At 48.4% G+C, this 19,040-nt stretch overlaps 1 long non-coding RNA gene across 1 annotated transcript in view; it reads left to right on the top strand.

The window, feature by feature from the left end:
- LOC113601866 (uncharacterized) overlaps window positions 1-19,040 on the top strand; it is an 89,024-nt gene that overhangs the window by 53,614 nt on the left and 16,370 nt on the right. The window contains exon 2 of the long non-coding RNA XR_003423178.2: window positions 3,287-3,374. This is a non-coding gene — a long non-coding RNA (uncharacterized LOC113601866). The remainder of the gene's footprint in view (window positions 1-3,286; window positions 3,375-19,040) is intronic.

Genomic DNA, 19,040 nt, shown 5'->3' with positions numbered 1-19,040 from the left:
CATCTTCCCTTTGGGCCTCAGTTTGCCCACCCTTAAAAAGAGAGTTGTGTCTGGCATGGTCCTAGCAATTTGTAGAAATGTGTCAAGTGCCTTAGAAGGATGGCACACTTCAAGTGTGTGTGTGTGTGTGTGTGTGTGTGTGTGTGTGTGCGCGCGCGCGTGTAGGAGCATTCAAGGCGTTTTACCCCAATCCAACTGAAGACAGTTCCACTTATATCTGTTCTGAAGACTGGGGTTTCATGAGGGTTTCTAATTAGAAAAAGATTTCCATTGCTCAAAAAACGCTTGAAAACCTGTGGTGTAGCTGACATCTGGGATCCAAGTCTCTGTCGAAATATGAGCCTTTATGGCTGCAGTAAGAGGGGCTGTTCCACAGGGCTCCCCGTGGCCGTGCCTTCCATGTGGCCACCATTAGCAAACTGGGACGTCCATCACAAGGCAGCTGGGGAAGGTGTGGGGGGGGGGGTTGGGTAGATCCCCATCACGGGGGCTGTTTTGGGGACTTTCTGAATATTGGTAAGTGTGAATCAGGCCCCAAGTTTTCCACTTCCTCTGCCCAATAGACTCTTTCATCAGAGTGTATAAATGTGCGCTTCAGCAAAATGCAGATGCAAAAGTTCCACGGTCCAAAGGGGGTGTGGGCGGGAGCGGAGGGCTGGGCCCAGGTAGGCACCCAACATTTCCACCGCAGGTAGTGCACAAGGGTGGAAGCCTTTCCTGCCTGCAGCCCTTCCCAGGAGCAAGTCTCTGGCCGGCCCACCAGGCATTCCATGATCCTTGTCTCTCCTTGTTCTCAGCGTGTGTGGTTTGAGGGCAGCCAGGGAGGGACACAGGCAGCCTCAGTGTGGATATGGGCTCTGTTGGCCAGCAGCGTGGCCTTGGTCCCTGCTCACACACAGACAGAGCCTGATCCACCAGCAGCTTCTTTCGGCCTCACGCCGAGGTTAAAAGGCAGAATAAGGTGTGCATACAGCACTTTAGAGTTTGCTGGAAGACCTGAGAGCCAGGCCTCCTTGTGCCTGTGGGTCGTCCCCACACCCACAGTGAGGGATGGACTGGGTCCCTAGAGATCACGGCTCTTCTTCTGCTCTTACCAATGTTCCTGTGAATAATCCCTGGGAACGTTGCTACTGAGTATATTCTCCTCCCTGATACACGATAAATACACAAAACTCAATTCCTCACATACCCGCCATGACCAGGTTGAAGATAGAAGCAAACAAAACCACGATCTACCTCTGAATGACTCTCACTGAGAATTATGTGAAACTTTCATGAAGAAAGCCACAAAACTTTATTAGTTCGGCATAAGAAAACTTTTGAGTAAGTGGAGAATGCACCCGGGTTTTGATTGGGAAAAAGGAACAACGAAAAGACATTCTTCTTCTCTGAATTCGTACGTGGATCTGGCAAAACCCCAATAAGAATCGCAATGGAAACTTTTGGTAATTTGAAAAGACAACTCTGAAATGAGTCTGAAAGAATGGCAACCTCAAAATAGCTGAAGTCTTCTTAAGAACCTGAGAAGCGATTTGCTTTAACAATATTCAATCATATTTTAAAGGTACACCGGTTGTACAGCATGATGTTGGCTCCTGGACCAGCCGGCATCAATAGCACATAACTGATAACTGTAAAACCAACTTGACTATGGGTATAAAAGCAACACGAGATAGAAGGAAGCATTACAAATGAATAGGAAAGGGTCAGATCAACAACTGGTGTTGAGGAAATGGGCTACTTGGGAGATAATCATTGTAGATCTTAACCTTTTTCTAAAGGAAATTTCAGGTCATTCTAGCATTAGACAAAAGAAGCCCCATAACGATAGAAGAAAACATAAGTGGACATTTAAATTAGTATGGGGGCGGGGCGCCTGGGTGGCTCAGTCGGTTGAGCATCCGACTTCGGTTCAGGTCATGATCTCGAGGTCCGTGAGCTCGATCGAGTCCCGCATTGGGCTCTGCGCTGACAGCTCAGAGCCTGGAGTTTGCTTCGGATTCTGTGTCTCCTTCTCTCTCTGCCCCTCTCCTGCTCACACACTCTCTCTCTCTCTTTCAAAAATAAATAAACATTAAAAAAACCCTTAAATTAGTGTGGGGGTGACACCTATTTAAGCTTAGAAACAATTGGAGAAATGACTAAAGCAATTGCCTACCCCAGACTCCACCTATATATTAAAAAAGAAAGTACAAAAATAAAAAAAGGAAATGACAAACTCAGAAAAATATTTGGAAAAACAGATATGGCAAAAGGTTAATGGCCTTAGTATACAAAGAGCTTTCAGAAAGCCTAAAAAAAAAAAAAAAAAAAAATAGGCCTAACATCCCAGTAGAAAAATTGGCGAAGAACATTCACAAAATAAGACATACAAAGGGCTAACGTATGAAAAAATGTTTAATTTTACTATTGGGCAAAGAAATGCATAATAAGACAAGATTCCATTTTTTTTTTTACCTGTCCAATTGTTAAGATTGCTGCTGCTGCTGAGGGCAGTTGCAGAAATGTTAGTGACCATGTGACGAAATGGGAACATAAATTGGCAGCAATCTGCGTGGAAGAATTTCAACAGTTTTCGTAGTTTTGACTCACCGGTGTTATTTCTCGCAATCTATTGGAAGGAAACCGTGGAGACGGTATCAGAATATTCATCACGATATTATTTATCAGATCTGAATATTAGAAATAATTACGACGTATGGCAACAAAGCCTTGATAAAATAGTGTGTATTTCTGTTGGAGAATACATTAAAAAATTTTTTTTTACATTTATTTATTTTTGAGAGACAGAGAGAGACAGAGCACAAGTGGGGGAGGGGCAGAGAGAGGGAGAGACACAGAACTCGAAGCAGGCTCCAGGCTCTGAGCTGTCAGCACAGAGCCCGATGCGGGGCTCGAACCCACAAACTGCGAGATCATGACGTGAGCCGAAGTGGGACGCTCAACTGACTGAGCCACCCGGGTGCCCCAGGAGAATACATTTTTAAAGGCATATATCAAAAAGTATTTAATAATACGGGAATATGCTTACCATGGAATGTTAAAGCTGTGTGTGTGTGTGTGTGTGTGTGTGTAGCGAATCTCAGGTTTCTACTCCTCTGTATGCGGTGTGGGGAAGAGGCAAGAGTGACACGGTCTGTTACTGGATTTCCTGCCCTCAGTCCTCCCACCTATAAAATGGGATCACAATGCTTGCCTCTTGGGGCCCTGTGAGGATGAAGGAAGTACCCCATGCAAACGTGATGTAAGTTCTAATTCTTCATGCACCCGTATCTTCTCTCTCCAGGGAGGCTGAATTTTCCTAAGAGTACGAATCAAGCGGCTCCTCTACCTGTAAAACGGGGAATTCGCCTGGTGTGCATTGGGATCTAAAGGTAAGCTTTAAAATTCTTTTTTTTTTAAAGCTTATTTATTTATTTTGAGAGAGAGAGAGAGAGCATGCAAGTGTGAGCAGGGTGGGTGGGGACGGAGAGACGAGGGAGAGAGAATCGCAAGCAGGCCCCACACTGCCAGTGCAGAGGCCGACTCGGGTCTCGAACCTGCAAACCGTGAGATCAAGAGCTGAGCTGAAATCAAGAGTCAGCTGCTTAACCAACCGAGCCACCCAGGCGCCCCAAACTTGCAAGTTCTGAGATGGTTGAGTTCCAACCTTGATTCACCCTCATGCTCCTTGTGTGACCTTAGGTAACTCACCATCCACGTCTGGGCTTCAGCCACTTAGGACCCGCTGAGGGAATAGCTATGGTCCCCTCGAAAGCTGTCATGAGGGCACCATTCTCTTTGCACAGGTAAAAGTCACAGTCATCTAGTCTGTATGGGTCAAGGCCGGGCTCCCAGGGCCTTCTGGCAAGGCTACTGCCCCTACACAGACGGGTTACCTGATGGAAGGACTTGATGATACTGACACGTGATGGCAGGTGTTTTCATCTGTTTCATTCACTCTGTGTCCCCCGTGCCCAGAACAGGGTCTGGTGCCTAGTGGGTGCTCAACACCTATTGACTGAATGGAGAATGAATGGGGAGAGGATTGGTGGGCAATCCTGAAACACGGGCTGGGTGGCTGACTTGAGCGGGGGTCCTCAGGACCTCCTCCATGGGCTGCGGAGCCATCAGGGAGGGAGGTGAAGGTAAAAGGTAAAAGGTGAAGGAAGAGAATATGTGGGAGGCTGCGGCTTGCGGCTCCTGCTGTGTGCCCACTGGACAGGTCCGGGTGGTGTTCCCAGGGCCCGGGACCTGGCTCTGTGCTGCGTGTTTTACCTGTATTATTTAATTTGAGCTTCCCTTAAATCCTGGGAGGATAGTATTATGACCTCCATGTTATACACAAGGCAATGACCTCAGGGAGGGAGGAAAACGGGCCCGAAGGTCCCACAGCTTTTCGGTGGAGGAGGCAGGATGTGAACCCGGGTCTGTCTGGTTCTCAAACCCTTGACCTTGGAGCTACACTCTACAAGTGTTTCTCTCCCTGAACTTCTCTCAGTACAAAGAAAAGAGTCCACTTTTGCTGTGTGTGCATCTTGGGAGGTATCCCAGCGCTGCCCCTAAATCACCTCTGGATATGAGTGTTGTTCTGGGAATGGCCGGTCGGCCGGTGATGGATCCCCGCCGTCCATCACGCCCCCGCGGCGCTCTGACATGCGGTGCTGGAGTGCAATCAGAGCGATGGTGTCCTGATCTATGGGGGACGTACATCATCCCAGGGCTGCTACCTTGACATAGCACCTTAGCTTGCTGTCAGCGGGACGGCCCCTTAATGTATTTCTGTAATATATCACCCGCCGAAGGTGGCCAAGGAGGCCCGCGGACGCCAGTCAGGTAGGGCCCTTTCCATGAGTCTCCCTGAGTTAGTTCTTGGTCTCTTAAGATTCACGTGTGCTGGTTTGTGTGAGCACAGAGAGAGCAGAAGGGGAGGACGGGCAAGAGCAGAGAGCCGCTGAAAGGCGGGAACAGAGATGGGGGTGAGGCGGGAGGGTGCAGGCAGCAGAGAGGAGAGAGGACAACGGAGGAGGGGGAGAACCCAGGGAGGGAAAGGAGTGGGGAAGGGTGGCGGTGGACGGCTGGGGTATCCAGGTGCAGGAGAGTCAGGAAGCTTGGCAGTTGGGCACAGACGTCATCGTGAGGAACATTTGTATTTGGCCTCCTGGGTGCCTTGTTCCCCTGGGGAGAGGAGGGGCTGAAAGAGGGGGTATGGGTGTTAGAAGGACATGGGTCCAGGACTAGAAACTTCTCCTTCACAGAGAGCAAAGGGGGCTGTGTGGTTTACCAGGCCCTTTCTCATTCTGCTTCCATTGCTCCAGAGGTCACCTTGGTGGGAAGGATCCCCCCCACCGTGCTGCATCTTGGACCCCAGAATGCCATGTTCACTACCCGCTGGACAGCTTTATTCGGACAGCTGAACAGCGCCACATGCTCAGAGGATCCCACCCTGTGGTCATCTGTCCACTCCTGGTCTCCCCCCCTTATTGCAGTCCAAGGTCTCTCCGGTCTCCAGTGCCTGAGATCTCACGGTCATGTCCCCTCCAAGGGCCCCACTTTTGGTTCTGTCAATTCTTTTCCATTTCTGTCGCCTTCATTCTAGCTCACGTTAGGTGACTCTTGGGCCAATCAAATATTTACTGAGAACATACTCTGTGCCAGGGTGACAGCTTGGACAGGCACTTGAGCTCTTCCCTCATCAACATATTCTGCACATCACTACCCAACTGGCCTGCCTAAAGCACTCTTTGGTCACTTTTTAATCCCTAACATTTTTTAAAGTTTTAAAATTTTTTTAAATGCTTATTTACTTTTGAGAGAGAGAGAGAGAGAGAAAGAGAGAGTGAGAGTGGAGGAGATGTAGAGAGAGAAGAAGACACAGAATTGAAAGCAGACTCCCGGCTCTGTGCTGACAGCTCAGAGCCCGACATGGGGCTCGAACTCACAGACCGCATGACCATGACCTGAGCTGAAGTCGGATGCTTAACTGACTGAGCCACCCAGGCGCCCCTAAAATTTTTAAATTTTGTTTATTTATTTTTGAGAGAGAGACAGAGAGAGTGAGAGGGGGAGGGACAGAGAGAGAGAGGGAGAGAGAGAATCCCAAGCAGGCTCTGAGCCATCAGCATGGAGCCCCATGTGGGGCTTGAACTCACAAACTGTGAGATCATGACCTGAGCCGAAACAGAGTCAGACGCTTAACTGACTGAGCCACCCAGGGGCCCTATTTACTTATTTTTGAGGGAGAGAGAGAGAGAAAGAGAGAGAGAGAGAGAGAGAGAGAGCGAGAGAGAGCAAATGAGTAGGGTGAGGGGCAGAGAAAAAGGGAGAGAGTATCCCAAGCAGGATCTGTCAGCACAGAGTCTGATACGGGGCTTGAATCCATGAACTGTGAGATCATGACCTGAGCCCAAACCAAATGTCAGATGCTTAACTGACTCAGCCACACCCAGGCACCCCTTTCCCTAATATTTCAAAGAAAGGGCTCCCCACTGCCAACTGGATGTCTATGTGCCGCCCTAATGGACCGTAAAGAGGTGAATGGGAGCGTGATTTGCAGGTGGGTAGGTGTGAGGGTCTAGTCCAGCCTGGAGGGGTGTTGCCCATATTGTCCATGGCTCCTCGACTGAAGGAGAAAGAAACGTGAAGAGCGTGTAACTCTAGTAGAAGGTCGAGCCCCACAGGGTCCTGTCTCACCGTGCCGTCACATTACAAATACAGCCTAGAAAACAAAAATAAAACGGACTTCAATCTTTACCGGATCTCTTACAGGGCATTAAAGGAGAGCCACTTTATGAGTCTCCTTAAAATCCTGTTGTGTCTCCTTCCATCCTCGTAGCCCTGTAGCGGCTCCATGGCCTCTCCCCATCTAAACACATTTCGCGGTGTTCCATCGACACTCTTCAACACCAGGCTTTTCTGTGTCTCTCCATCCCGCTCCTTCCTTCTGCCCCTTAATGTTGTAGGGCAACTTAATCCTCTTGGACTTCTTACATTCTTTTTGCTCCGTGCATTATCTAGATTCTGTAAATACCCCGGAGAATCTAGAGGCTACTCCAGCAAGCCTATGGGCGACCAGCTGCTCCAACACCAGCTCTCGAAAAGGCTACCGTTACTGCATCGAACTGCTTTTGCTTTCTTATCAAAATCGGTTGCGCATATCCGTGTGGGTCTGTTTCTGGATTCTCTGATCTGTTCTATGGATCTGTGTGGCTCTCCCTCCACCATAACTATTCAGTGTTGATTACAGTGGCCATATACATCTGAAGTCTGATTCCTTCCACTTTATTCTTTTTAAAAAACTGCCTCAGCTACTCTTGTGGGTTTTTTTTTTTTTTTTGGTCTTTCCCTATAAATTTTAGAATAATGTTGTCTACAAAAAATCTTGCTGTGATTTCGAATTAGAAATTATGTTAAATCTGTAATCAGTTTGGAAGAATTGGCAATATTTCTATGGTGAGCCTTCCTGTTCATGAATACTGTATGTTTCTCCATTTATTTAGATCTTTGATTGCTTTCACTCACAGTGTACAGCTTTTTCAGCACGTAACTCCCATGTATGTTTTATTATGTTTACACTCCAAGTATCCCATTTTGGGAGAGCAACTGTAAGTGGTATTGTTTTTCTAATTCTGGTGTCTTTGTGTTCATTGCCAGTACATAGACGTATAATAGTTTTTGTATATTTATCTTGTATCCTGTGACACTAGGGCACTGATTAGCTCTGGAAGGTTTTCTTGTGTGTTGGTTTTATAGAGTCCTCGAGACTTTCTATGTAAACAATCATGTTGTTTGCACAGAGAGGCAGTTTTTATTTGTCTGCTTTTTATTTCCTTTTTCTTGTGTTATTGCACTGGCTAAAACTTTTAGAGCTGTGTCGAATAAGAGTGGTGAGCACAGATAACCTTGCCTGTTCTCAGTCTTACAGGGAAAGGATTCAATCTTTCACCATTAGGTATGTTAACCAAAGGTGTTTTGTAAATGCTTTTCATCAAACTGAGGAAGTTACCGTTCTATTCTTATTTTTCACTGTTGTTGAATTTCATCAAATCCTTTTTCTGCATCAAATTATATGATCATGTAACTTTTCTTATTCATCTGTTAATAAGGTTGATTACATTGATTCACTTTCAAATACTGAACCAGTGTGCACTCTGGAATAAACCACATTTGATCATGGTGTATAATTCCTTTTACTTGTTGCTGAATTCTATTTGACTAATATTTTGTTTGCGATGTAAACATCTGTATTCATAAAGGGTAATTGTATCTTTGTCTATTTTGGTATTTTGGAAGTGTTTCATAAAATAATCGGGAAGTTCCCTCCTCTTTCTTTTTTTGTTTTTTTCTGGAAGAAATTGTGTAGAATTCGTGTCACTTCTTCTTTGAACATTTACTAAAATTCTCCTGTAAACCCATCTGGGTCTGGAGATTTCTTTTTTGGAATTTTTAGAATCATGAATTCAGTTTTCTCAAATAATTACAGATTGTAGGACTATTCAAATGATCTATTAAATATTGAGTGAATTATGGTAGTTTGTATTGTTAAAGGAATTAGCCCATTTCATCTAAGTTGTCAAATTTATGTGTGTAGACTTGCAGTGTTCCTTACTATGCTTTTGATGTCTGCAGGGTCTGTAGTGATATCCTTTTTTTTCATTTCTGATATTGGTGATTTATGTTTTTTTCTCTCTTTTTCTTCTTTGTAAGCTTTTCTAGAAATTTGTCAATTCTATTGATCTTTTTAAAGAACCACCTCTGTGTTTCATCGATTTTCTCCATTTTTCTGTTTTCATTTTCATCAGGTTTACTCCTATCTTTGTTGTTTCCTTTGTTCTGCTTTGGGTTTATTTTGCTCTTCTTTCTTGAGGTTCTAAGGCGGGAGCTTAGATGAGTGATTTGAAATTTTTCCTCTTTTCTAATGTGTGCACTTAGTGCTATAAATTTCCCTTTTCAGCATGGCATTAGCTGTGTTCCACAAATTGTGATACATTCTATTTTCATTTTCGTTCAGTTCACCGTGCTTTTAAATTTCCCTTGAGACTTCCTCTTTGACCCATGGGTTGGTTTAAAGTGTTTGGAGGTCTTTCTGTTACTAATTTCTCATTTGATTCCATTGTGGTTGGAGAACACACTCTGTACGATTTCAATTGTTTTTCGACTTGAGGATTGTTCTATACTCTGGGAAATCGTCTGTTTTAGTATTGGTGTATGTTCTGTGGGCACTTGAAAATAGTGTATAATTTACTATTGTTGGGTGGAATGTTCTATAAAAGTTGATGAGAACCTGATGGTTGATGTGGTGAGTTCTTTTATATCCTTGCTTATTTTCTGTCTAGTTGTGTAAAAATTGTTGAGAGGGATATTTAAGTCTCTAATTATCATTGTGGAGATGACTATTTCTCCTTTTAGTTCTAGCAGCTTCTGCTTCCCATATTTTGCATCATTGTCGCTTGATGAAGTCACATTTAGGATTTCCAGGTCTTCTTGGTGGATTGATTCTTTTATCATTATACAATGTCCCTCTCTGTCTCTGGTAATTTTCTTTACTCTGAAGCCTGCTTTAACTGACTGCTCATATAGCTACTCTTGCTTTCCTTTGATTAATGTTTGCATAATTATCTTTTTCCTTTCTGTTGCTTTCAACCTGCCTACACCACATTTGAAGTGAATGTGTTGTAGCCACGTTTGGTCGGGTGATAATTCTTAGTTCACTCTGCTAATCGTTGTCCTTTAACTGATGCACCCAGACCATTTGCATTTAATTGAATTATCGCTCTGTCAAAGTTTAAGTTTGTAATTTAGCCTTTTGTCTTCTGTTTCTTGTCTCTGTTTTTTGTTTCTCTGTTCACCTTTTATTGCCCTTCTGCGGGTTACTTTAACATTTTTTGGAAAGAAAAGGGAGCAGGCACTGGGGCTGAGGGACCCCTACCCTACCTGGCCCTGTCCCTAATGTTTGTCAAACCAAACCCTGCCGAGCTCTATTCCCAATATGTGCATAGTGAGTAGTGATTTGCTTCTGTGTCCCCTGGGTGAGTGGCAGACAGAACCCTGAGTCTTCTGAGTTTCATTTCAGCTCTTAATCTGTGACATCACTTCAGGCACCGGGCAAGCTGGCCTGCAGGAGGTGATCCAGAGGACCTTCAAATCCTGTCGATAAAGAGCAAGCGAAGACGTCAGTCAGGAGGGGCTTGACCTGAAGACACAGGGGACAAGAGAATGCTTTTCCCTGAGTCCAGCAGAAAGGCATTCAGGAAGGGTTGTGTTCTGGCTGAGGAGGCTTCAAATCCGGGGTGTGGGCAAACGAGAAGAACTCGAACTGTTTCGTTACTAAGCCCTGTGTTCCATTTGACCAGTCGGGACAAAACAGTACAGCTCATCACTTGGAAGACAAAGAATGGGAAGTCGGAGGATCTGTGTCTGCTCTGTGGCCAGCTAACAAGGGGGTGTAGTGAGTCTCGTCTAAGTCACATGGGGAAGGATGCTGGGGAACTGCAATGGCCTTTTCTGGAACAAAAAGGGGGCGAAGGTGGGGTTTCCTTAACCCTCGCTGCTTTCCAGGATCACAGATGTAGGAAACATTCGACGTTGTCCGTCCCATCCTAGAAATTGAGTTGGATCCTTGGGAAACCTGGAACAATTCCCGTGTTTCTCCATGAGGACAATCGGGGCTCCCGGCAGAGCGGGGTCCCCACGTGAGCTGCTCTCAGCGGGGCGGAAGGTCCCCCCTGAGCTCGGTGGGCAGGGCCAGGGCTGGGCCAGGGGTTTTCCCAGCAGGCGGCAGGGTTCCTGGGTGGGTGGCTGCTCCTAGCTCTGGGCTTAGCTTCCCTCCTTCCCCCTCCCCTCCCCTCCCTACTCCTGGCCACCCCCTTCCCTGCCTGCCACACAGCTGTTTTGCCAACACTGCTGCCTGATTATCTTTCAAGTGGCTTCTTGGAGCAGATGTTCTGGCTCCTTCCTGCATCGAAAACAAACAGGCGCTGTGTTGTCATTTGCTCTCCTGGGGAAAATCCCTCTGCTGCTGTAGATTCTTCTTGAGAGGTTCAGGGACTTGTGTGAAGTCTCTCCCGGCTGCTCCTTGCCAAGAATTTGCCTCCAGATGGATGACGGGGGCTCCTCAGGTCTTCCGAGGTGTGTGTGGCCCCTCACGGGCGTGGGCTGGAGGAGTGCATTCATAACAGAATCAAATTCCGACCTGGGGGAAAGCGAGGGTGGGCCTCACTCGGTCACTGCCTTCCACTATCATTTAACCTTTTGAAAAACATAAACATCTCACCCACTTTGATTCTGAAAGACTCCCCCCCGCCCCCCCGCCAGGGGTTTCTCCCCAGTTGGAACATCTCTGTTTTGTTTCCAGAAGCCTCACCAACAAGGAAATGTTGTTGGCTTGCTTTTTGAGGCTTGCGTTATGAAAGCACTGGGTTTTCAGTTTCTGTTGTATGAATATGAAAGTTGAATGTGTCTTTCCAAAGGTGCCCATGTCATCACCTTACCCTATTGAGAATCGGGGCTCTGGGTCCACCGGGCAGCTGCTGGGAGAGTGGCCGGGATGCCCTGTGGGAGGCCAGGAAGGTCCTCTGGCCACAAAGTGGCTGCCTTCCCAACCTGCCGTGTGCGGGGAAATTGTAGCCTTAGCAATTCGCTCCTGGAGGCGAGGCCTGGGGACACAGGTGGCTGTGGGTCCTTTAACACCTCTGTCAGTGGCTACGGCCTGGGAACTGCTCTGGGAGAAGAGGAGAGAGGTGGGGGAGGGGCATGCCTAGGGAAGGAGATGGGGCATCAGGGAGGTTCCTCGGGGGTGGGAGAGGGATAACAGATCTTGCTGTCATCCATTCCGCTCCCCCACTTTGCTGTCAAAGTGTCCTCCTCTGGCCGCTCAGTTCCTGCCCTGTTCCACCCTGGCTGGGCCCGGCATGGCCTGGAGGGGTGCGTGTGGCCCCATCTCACGTGCACGTCCTGTGCTCCCCCTGCGTGACCGAGTCGGGCTCCATGGACCCCCTGGGCCTGACACTGCCTCCTCCCTCGGCCTCCGAGACACCCATTCTCTCCCGATTTTCCTCCTGTTTCTCCGGCTGCTCCTTTTCTGGCGCCCTTTGCTGGGCTTCTGCCTGACGTGCAAATGCCCGCGTTTCTCCGTGGTAGACGCTCCGCCCTCTGTTGTCTCCCTAGGCCAGTGTCTCGCACAAGCTAGCAGCATGCAAACACTCCAGGGTGGTTGCCAAACGTGAGGACTTCTGAGCCCCACCCCTAGAGATCTGTCTGTGTGGCCCGGGGGCCCGGAGATTTGTGCGTTCAACAAGCGCCCTGAGGGATGCTGATGCCGGTAATCCACGGAGCGCACTTCGATGAAGTTCTACGTCGCACTATTGCATGTATGATTTTATCTAATCCCAAGGCATTGCACGGCATTTATATGCTGACACCTCCTCAATTGATATCTCCAGCTCGGATCCTCCTCGGAGCTCCAGGCCTATATTTCCACATCTACTTGTCATCTCTATTTGGACGCGACCCAAGCCTCTGAACCTTAGGATTCCCGCAAGGAAACGTGATTTTTCCTTCCCAGAACATCTCTCCTGTGCTTCATCTCAGGAAGTAGAAGGACCAAACCGGGAGCCCCAGGGCTTCCTTGTGATTCCCCTTTCTGCCAGACCCATGACCCAGACGTCAGCAACTCCTGCATCCGTGTTTGCCTTCAGAATATTTGGCCAGCCGGCCGCGTCTCTCCCGCTCTGGTGCCACTGTCCCTCTGTGCCAAGCCACCATCACCACTGCGTGGACGACCATGGTAGATGCCCTAATCCGTTCCTCTACACCAGCCAAGGAGGAAGTATGAAGCATACCACAGATCCTGTGGCTCCCTTGCGAGGTTTCTTGTTATACTTAGGATGAAATCCAAACTGCCCTTCCCACTCCGGCTCTGTGCCATCGACCCCTGCCTGTCTCTCCCCTGCCTCTCCCATCACCCTATGCCTGTCACCCTGATCTCTCTTCACACCGAACGCTCAGTTCCCGGAACAGGCCAAACACTTTCCGGTCTCAGGGCCTCCGTACATACTGTTCCCTCTGCCCAGAATGCTTTTCCTTGGTTCTTCAACTGTCTCTGTCTCCTCCTCATTTTGAGGTCTCCGTTTTCCTGACCTCCTCCTTATTAATATTATTGCTTTCATATTAATGTTATTCTTCAGCATGGCCACCTGCCCTTTCTTTTCATGGTGTTTCGTGGAAGCTCGTGATTTGTAATTATGTATTTATTACTGCTTACTTATGTCTCTTTTTTTGGGTCCTTTTCTCCAGACAGTGTGTTCTGTGAGGGTAGGGACCACGTCTGCTTGTTACCTAGCATAGATCAGCCCTCGATAAATATGTGTTAAATGAACGGAATAAACTTTATTTCATCCAGTTACATAACATTTGGCTATAGCCCTGTTACTGGCTACTGTGCTCTAGTCTGTCCAGACCTATTTGAGTCTGTTCCATTCCGTTTTAGGCTGGTGAACACTATTCTCTCCTGTCCTATTCTTTTCTACCTTGTTCCAATCTGTCCTGACCTAGTCTGTTCCATCCTGGCTGATTCTGTTCCAACCTGTCCTGGTCTAATTCAATGTGTTTTGTCTGCTTCCTCTTTTTATTCTGTTCCATGCTCTTCTAGTCTATTCTGGTTTTTTTTTTTTTTCCTTCCCCTTTCTACTTCTTTCTATCCATACCATACTACTCTTCCTGGTTCTATTCTATTACATTCTGTTCCAGTTCATTCCATTTGCTCCATTCTGAGAGATTTATTCTCATCTTGCCCCAGTGCTTTCCTTAAGAGTTTGGAATATCTGCTCCGTGCCCTGTCTTTTGGTAAGGATCTATGAGATTACAGGAGAAGGAAATGCCACCCTGGGCGTGAGGTATCCCCTCTGGAGGGTGAGTAAGTGGTGGTGAGGAAAGAGATTGTCACATGGATCTAAGATGACCTATGACAGAGAGGGTTGAGAATAGAGGATGACAATATAACAGAAGGACAGTATGGGTCTAAGTGCTGATGACAAACTGAGGACACCAGCCTGAGAAATTTAAGAGGGAGCCTAGGGCTAGGGCAGGCAGGAGGTAGTGAGGAAGGTAAATTAGTCCCCTGCTGTCTGGCTTGTTGCTTTGAGGTCTTTAAACACGGGCACTCCGGGATTTGCAGGTGTCTGTTGGGACACCATCTGGCCTCGTGACATCAGGAGAGGCAATGTGGGCCAGTAGAATGAGAATCCTTGGGTGAGTTGCTTATCTCTCCTGAGCCTCAGTTTCCACATCTGTAAAATGGGGATAATAACGCCTACCTTGAGTTTTGTGAGGAGACAGAGCTTAGGCCCCTGCCTAAGAGGGTTGGACGGGCATTGTTGGATCCCAGTAAATGTTCACTTCTGTCTCTCATCCTGCCCCGTCTATTGACTAGTCTAGTCTGATTTTACTGGGTTAGCTGTGAGCCTCAGTTTTCCCGACAATGAAATGGAGATAGTATGAAACAAGCGTGAAGTATTGGAGAGGCATCGGAGAGTTCATGTTGTTGCTTTGAGCTTGAAGAGACTATCTGCGCCACGAATATTCGTTGATGGAACGGTTGATTGTAGCTTCCCTACAACCACCGCGCTAACGCCACAGGGCTGGGAACACAGGAGGTGCTTAATAATATCCATTGACTTGAAGCAAATGTCAGAGAAGCTGAAAAAGTGGCAGGTGGGTTACAGCCTTTCCAGTGTGCACCAGACAGGTGGATGCTGGGGCTGAGCTGATGAAATTTACACCAGACTTCCAAATATATTCAGAATCAGGGAATTAGGAGACAACGGAGGAGGCTGCCAAAAAGAATTTATCTCGGAAGTGGAGCTTGGGGAATAGCACTAATATTTTCGGAAATTGAAACTCCAACCATGAAATTGCCTATCATTTATCATACATGGTCTCTCAAAGGGGAAACGGAAAAGCATTTAGTCTTATTGCTTTTTAAACACATGATTGCTGAGCACAGCCATCCAGGCTGCGGTTTTAAGAGATGATGTGTCTGAGAGGGCCCTGCCAGCGCGTCCCTCCAACCCGATGCAAGGCCGCTCTCTGCAGACCGTCCTCTGTCAAGCGCCCCGGGCCACACACAGTAAGGGTCCCACCCAGGCCTGGCCTGGGCAGCTGGGTGCAGTGCGAATTCTGGAACGTGTGGGAACCCCCAGATCTCCTCAGATCTTCCCTGGCCCCTTCTCAATGCCCAGCGGCCATCTCGCTGTGAAAGGCTCTAATCGTTTTAGTTTCAAGTTTCCCTTTGAAAGGATTCCACCTACCTGCTGCCTACCGTCAAGCTTCTCTGTCTCCCTAACTTACTTTGGGGGGGGGGGGAGCGGAGCCTGTCTACATGCAACTGACTTCTGGTCCTCTTGGCGTGAGATGTTCACAGCATGTAGCAGCTTCCCATGCTCCTGCCCAACCTCCCGGCCTCCCCTGCTTGGTGTAGGGTCTCCCCGTTGCCTCGATAGCTACAATCGGCTTCAAGGCCCAGAAACGCCATCACCCACGTGTATCAGTGGTTTACCAGTGCCGTTCTGCTATCGTGTGGCTCATCATAGCGGATATCCCAGCCAGGGGCAGGTCCTGACTATCCAGGTAGGCGACCCGTGGCAGCAGGAAGCCACGAAGGAGACTTTCTGGAGCACCTTTGCCTAGGGGCTCCTCTGTTTCTATGTGGACTGGTATCTATGTGGGATGGTGGAGGGGGAGAGAGAAAATGGGGTAGGCACAGGCAAAAGCCCTCTCCAGCCCCCTTTTGCTCCCAATAACCTCGCGAGGGAGACGGGGCGGCCCTGAGAAATTTTTGTCACCATTTACAGCTGGGGGTCCTGAGGTTGCAAGAAGGTGTGTAAGTTGTCCGCGACTGCAACACCAGAAATGCTGACGTGAGACTCCGACCCAAGGCTTCTGATGTCCAGCACTGCCTGTGTTTCTTCTCCTGAGCAGGGAAGTGCCCTGGGGCAGTGGCATGGGCTGACACAAAGTCAGAGGGCATGAGTTCTTGCTCCCGCGCTGAGAACTCCAGACTTGGGTGGGCCCTGGGGAAATGGGGGTGATCACGAGGCCGCATTTCCTGCCCTCCATGACCCCCCTGACCATTGCACTCCTGCCCGTGGCTTTGGACACCCTCTCTGTGCTGGTGATGCTCGGACCCCCACCTGCACCGAGCGGACCTCTCCACCGAGCTGGGCAGCAAATTACCAGCTACCTCCTGAGGCCCCTCCCCCTGGAGATCCTATAGCCACTACTAAGTGCCGTCTTGGGAATCTTCACATCTAGACCTTATGAACTTCATTCCCACTGGAGAGGCTTTTCTCGAATGAAGTCTTATTGGTGTTCTTCTCACGTTTCTTCAAGACTCACCGCCGGAAATGGTCGGGTAACGAATATGTCTCTGGACATCGTCAGCATTCGTCGTTGCCTTTTATGCTATCGATGCCTCTCGTAAGGCTCTCTGAGGCCGATGTCTGCTACGATCCAGTCCTGGCCAGGGATGGGGGTGGGCGGACTTGAAATCTCTTGTGGTAGTCATTTTTTCTGTGGACTAAACATCAAGACTCAAAAGTTTCCCTTTATGCCTTGGTTACCAGGAAGCTCAGAACATAATGAAATGCTCACTCCTAGTCATTTTATGAGCCCACACTGTCATATACGTTTTTCTCTTCCTTGTGCGTTTTTTTTTTTATTGTGGTAAAATATACACAACATAAAACTTGCCATTTTAACCATTTTTTTTTAACTTTTATTTATTTTTGAGACAGAGAGAGACAGAGCATGAACGGGGGGAGGGGCAGAGAGAGGGAGACACAGAATCTGAAACAGGCTCCAGGCTCTGAGCTGTCAGCACAGAGCCCGACATGGGGCTTGAACTCACGGACCGCGAGATCACGACCTGAGCCGAAGTCGGCCGCTCGACCGACTGAGCCACCCCATTTTAACCATTTTTAAGCGTGTAGTTTAGTGGCGGAGTTCGGTACACTCATTGTGTGCAACCATCCGTCTCTAGAACTCTTTTCATCTTCCCCAGCCGAAACTCTGTCGCCATTAAACACCAGCTCCCCGCTCCCCCCACCCCTGGCTCCGGCCACCCTACTTTCTGTCTCTATGAATTTGACCAGTCGCGGTACCTCGTGTGAGTGGAATCAGATACCATTTGCTCTCTTGCGACTGACTTTGTTTCACTGAGCGTGATGCCTTCCAGATTCTTCTGCGTTGCAGCACGTGTCAGAATAGCCTTCCTTTTAAGGGCTGGATAAAATTCCACTGGAGGTGCGTACCGCATGTCGTTTCTCCCTTCATCTGTCGGCGGCCGCTTGTGTTGTTTCTGTTTTTCGGGGGCCGTTGTGAACAGTGCTGTATGGACTTGGATGTACAGATATCTATTCAAGTCCCAGCTTTCAATTATTGTTTTTCTTTTTAGTTTTTTTTTTATGTTTATTTATTTTTGAGAGAGAGTGCGAGCAGGGGAGGACAGAGGGAAAAGGAGGCACAGAATCTGAAGCAGGCTCCGGCCTCCGAGCTGTCAGCACGGAGCCTGACGTGGGGCTCGAACCCATGCACTGTGCGATCATGACCTGAGCCGGAGTCGGACGCTTAACCGACTGAGCCCCCCAGGCGCCTCAACCAGCTTTCGATTCTTTTGTGTATGTATCTGCACAGGAATTTTAGTTTCCTATTTTAACAGCTTGCTGGCTATACAAGAGGCAAGTATACCTAACTTGTTTTGACCAGCACAGGACATCTGCCCCAGTTCTAGGTCCTTTACGCTGTATCTTTTTTTTTTTTTTTTTTCAACGTTTATTTATTTTTGGGACAGAGAGAGACAGAGCATGAACGGGGGAGGGGCAGAGAGAGAGGGAGACAGAGAATCGGAAACAGGCCCCAGGCTCTGAGCCATCAGCCCAGAGCCTGACGCGGGGCTCGAACTCACGGACCGCGAGATCGTGACCTGGCTGAAGTCGGACGCTTAACCGACTGCGCCACCCAGGCGCCCCTACGCTGTATCTTTTGATTTATTGTGTTCATTGTACTTTATAGGTGAGAAGTTTCTCCTTTCTGGAAGAAGGAGGTGTAACAATGATAACAAAACACGTAACTAATGAACTGAGCGGACTCCATATTCCTCAGGCCAGAGCATTGTGACTCCCTCCATGTCCCCAGTTCGATGGGAATGCTTTGGGCGAAGGTCACCGGGCCCTCCCCACCCCCCCCCCCCCCAAACAGCCAAACCCATGAAGGCCAGACCTGTTGCTGCTACTGACCTCATGACCCCCAGTCCTTCCTGAACCTTCTTCCTTGGCGTCTGGGATACCAGTCTCTCCTGGTTTTCCCTGATTCCTTTCCTCATCTGCCTCTTTGTAGGTCCTTTCCCTCTGCTGACCTTCAAAGGTCGGCAGTCTCCATGGCTCTGTCCTGGAGCCACTGTTCTTTTCCCTCAACGTGACCTTTCCGGGTGACTCCCCGACCTTCATGCCATTGTGGTCACTGCCTCTCCTGGCAGATGGTTCCCCAATTTCTACCTCTAGTCCCGGGCCCCATCCTGAGCATCACACTTGAGTATCCAGCTACCCATCTAGTGCATTTCTCCCCAGAATGCTCCACAGTGACCTTAAACTCAACATGTCCAATGTGGAGTTCATTACAGCCCACCCCACCCACGGCCCCATCTACCCAGCTACCTAAGTCACCACTTAGCTGTTCCACCTTATCCACCTGCCTCGCCACTCTTCCCTCCTTGGTATTTCTAAGGCTGGCCTTTCTTCTCTCTTCTTTCCAAGATCAGGCCTCACCCCTCTTGCCTGGAGTATCAGAGCTGGCCCGGGACAGGTCCTCTCCTCTAGTCTCGCCCTATTCAGATTCATCTCCCACAGCTGCCAGATGGGCTTATCTCACACACACAGCTGGCTGTGCCACTTCTGTACCCAGAACCCTCCGGGGTCTCCCTGGTACCGAGGGCGTAAGGTCTGAGCTTGGCACCTAAACTTCCACAGTCTGACCCTTTGCTCCCCTCTAGCTGGCCTCGCCTCTGTGTG

The sequence above is a fragment of the Acinonyx jubatus genome, chromosome B3 (assembly GCF_027475565.1).
Source record: "Acinonyx jubatus isolate Ajub_Pintada_27869175 chromosome B3, VMU_Ajub_asm_v1.0, whole genome shotgun sequence".
Taxonomy (NCBI): domain Eukaryota; kingdom Metazoa; phylum Chordata; class Mammalia; order Carnivora; family Felidae; genus Acinonyx; species Acinonyx jubatus.
The sequence above is the reverse complement of the archived record's forward strand: the minus strand, read 5'-3'. Positions and strand labels throughout refer to the sequence as shown.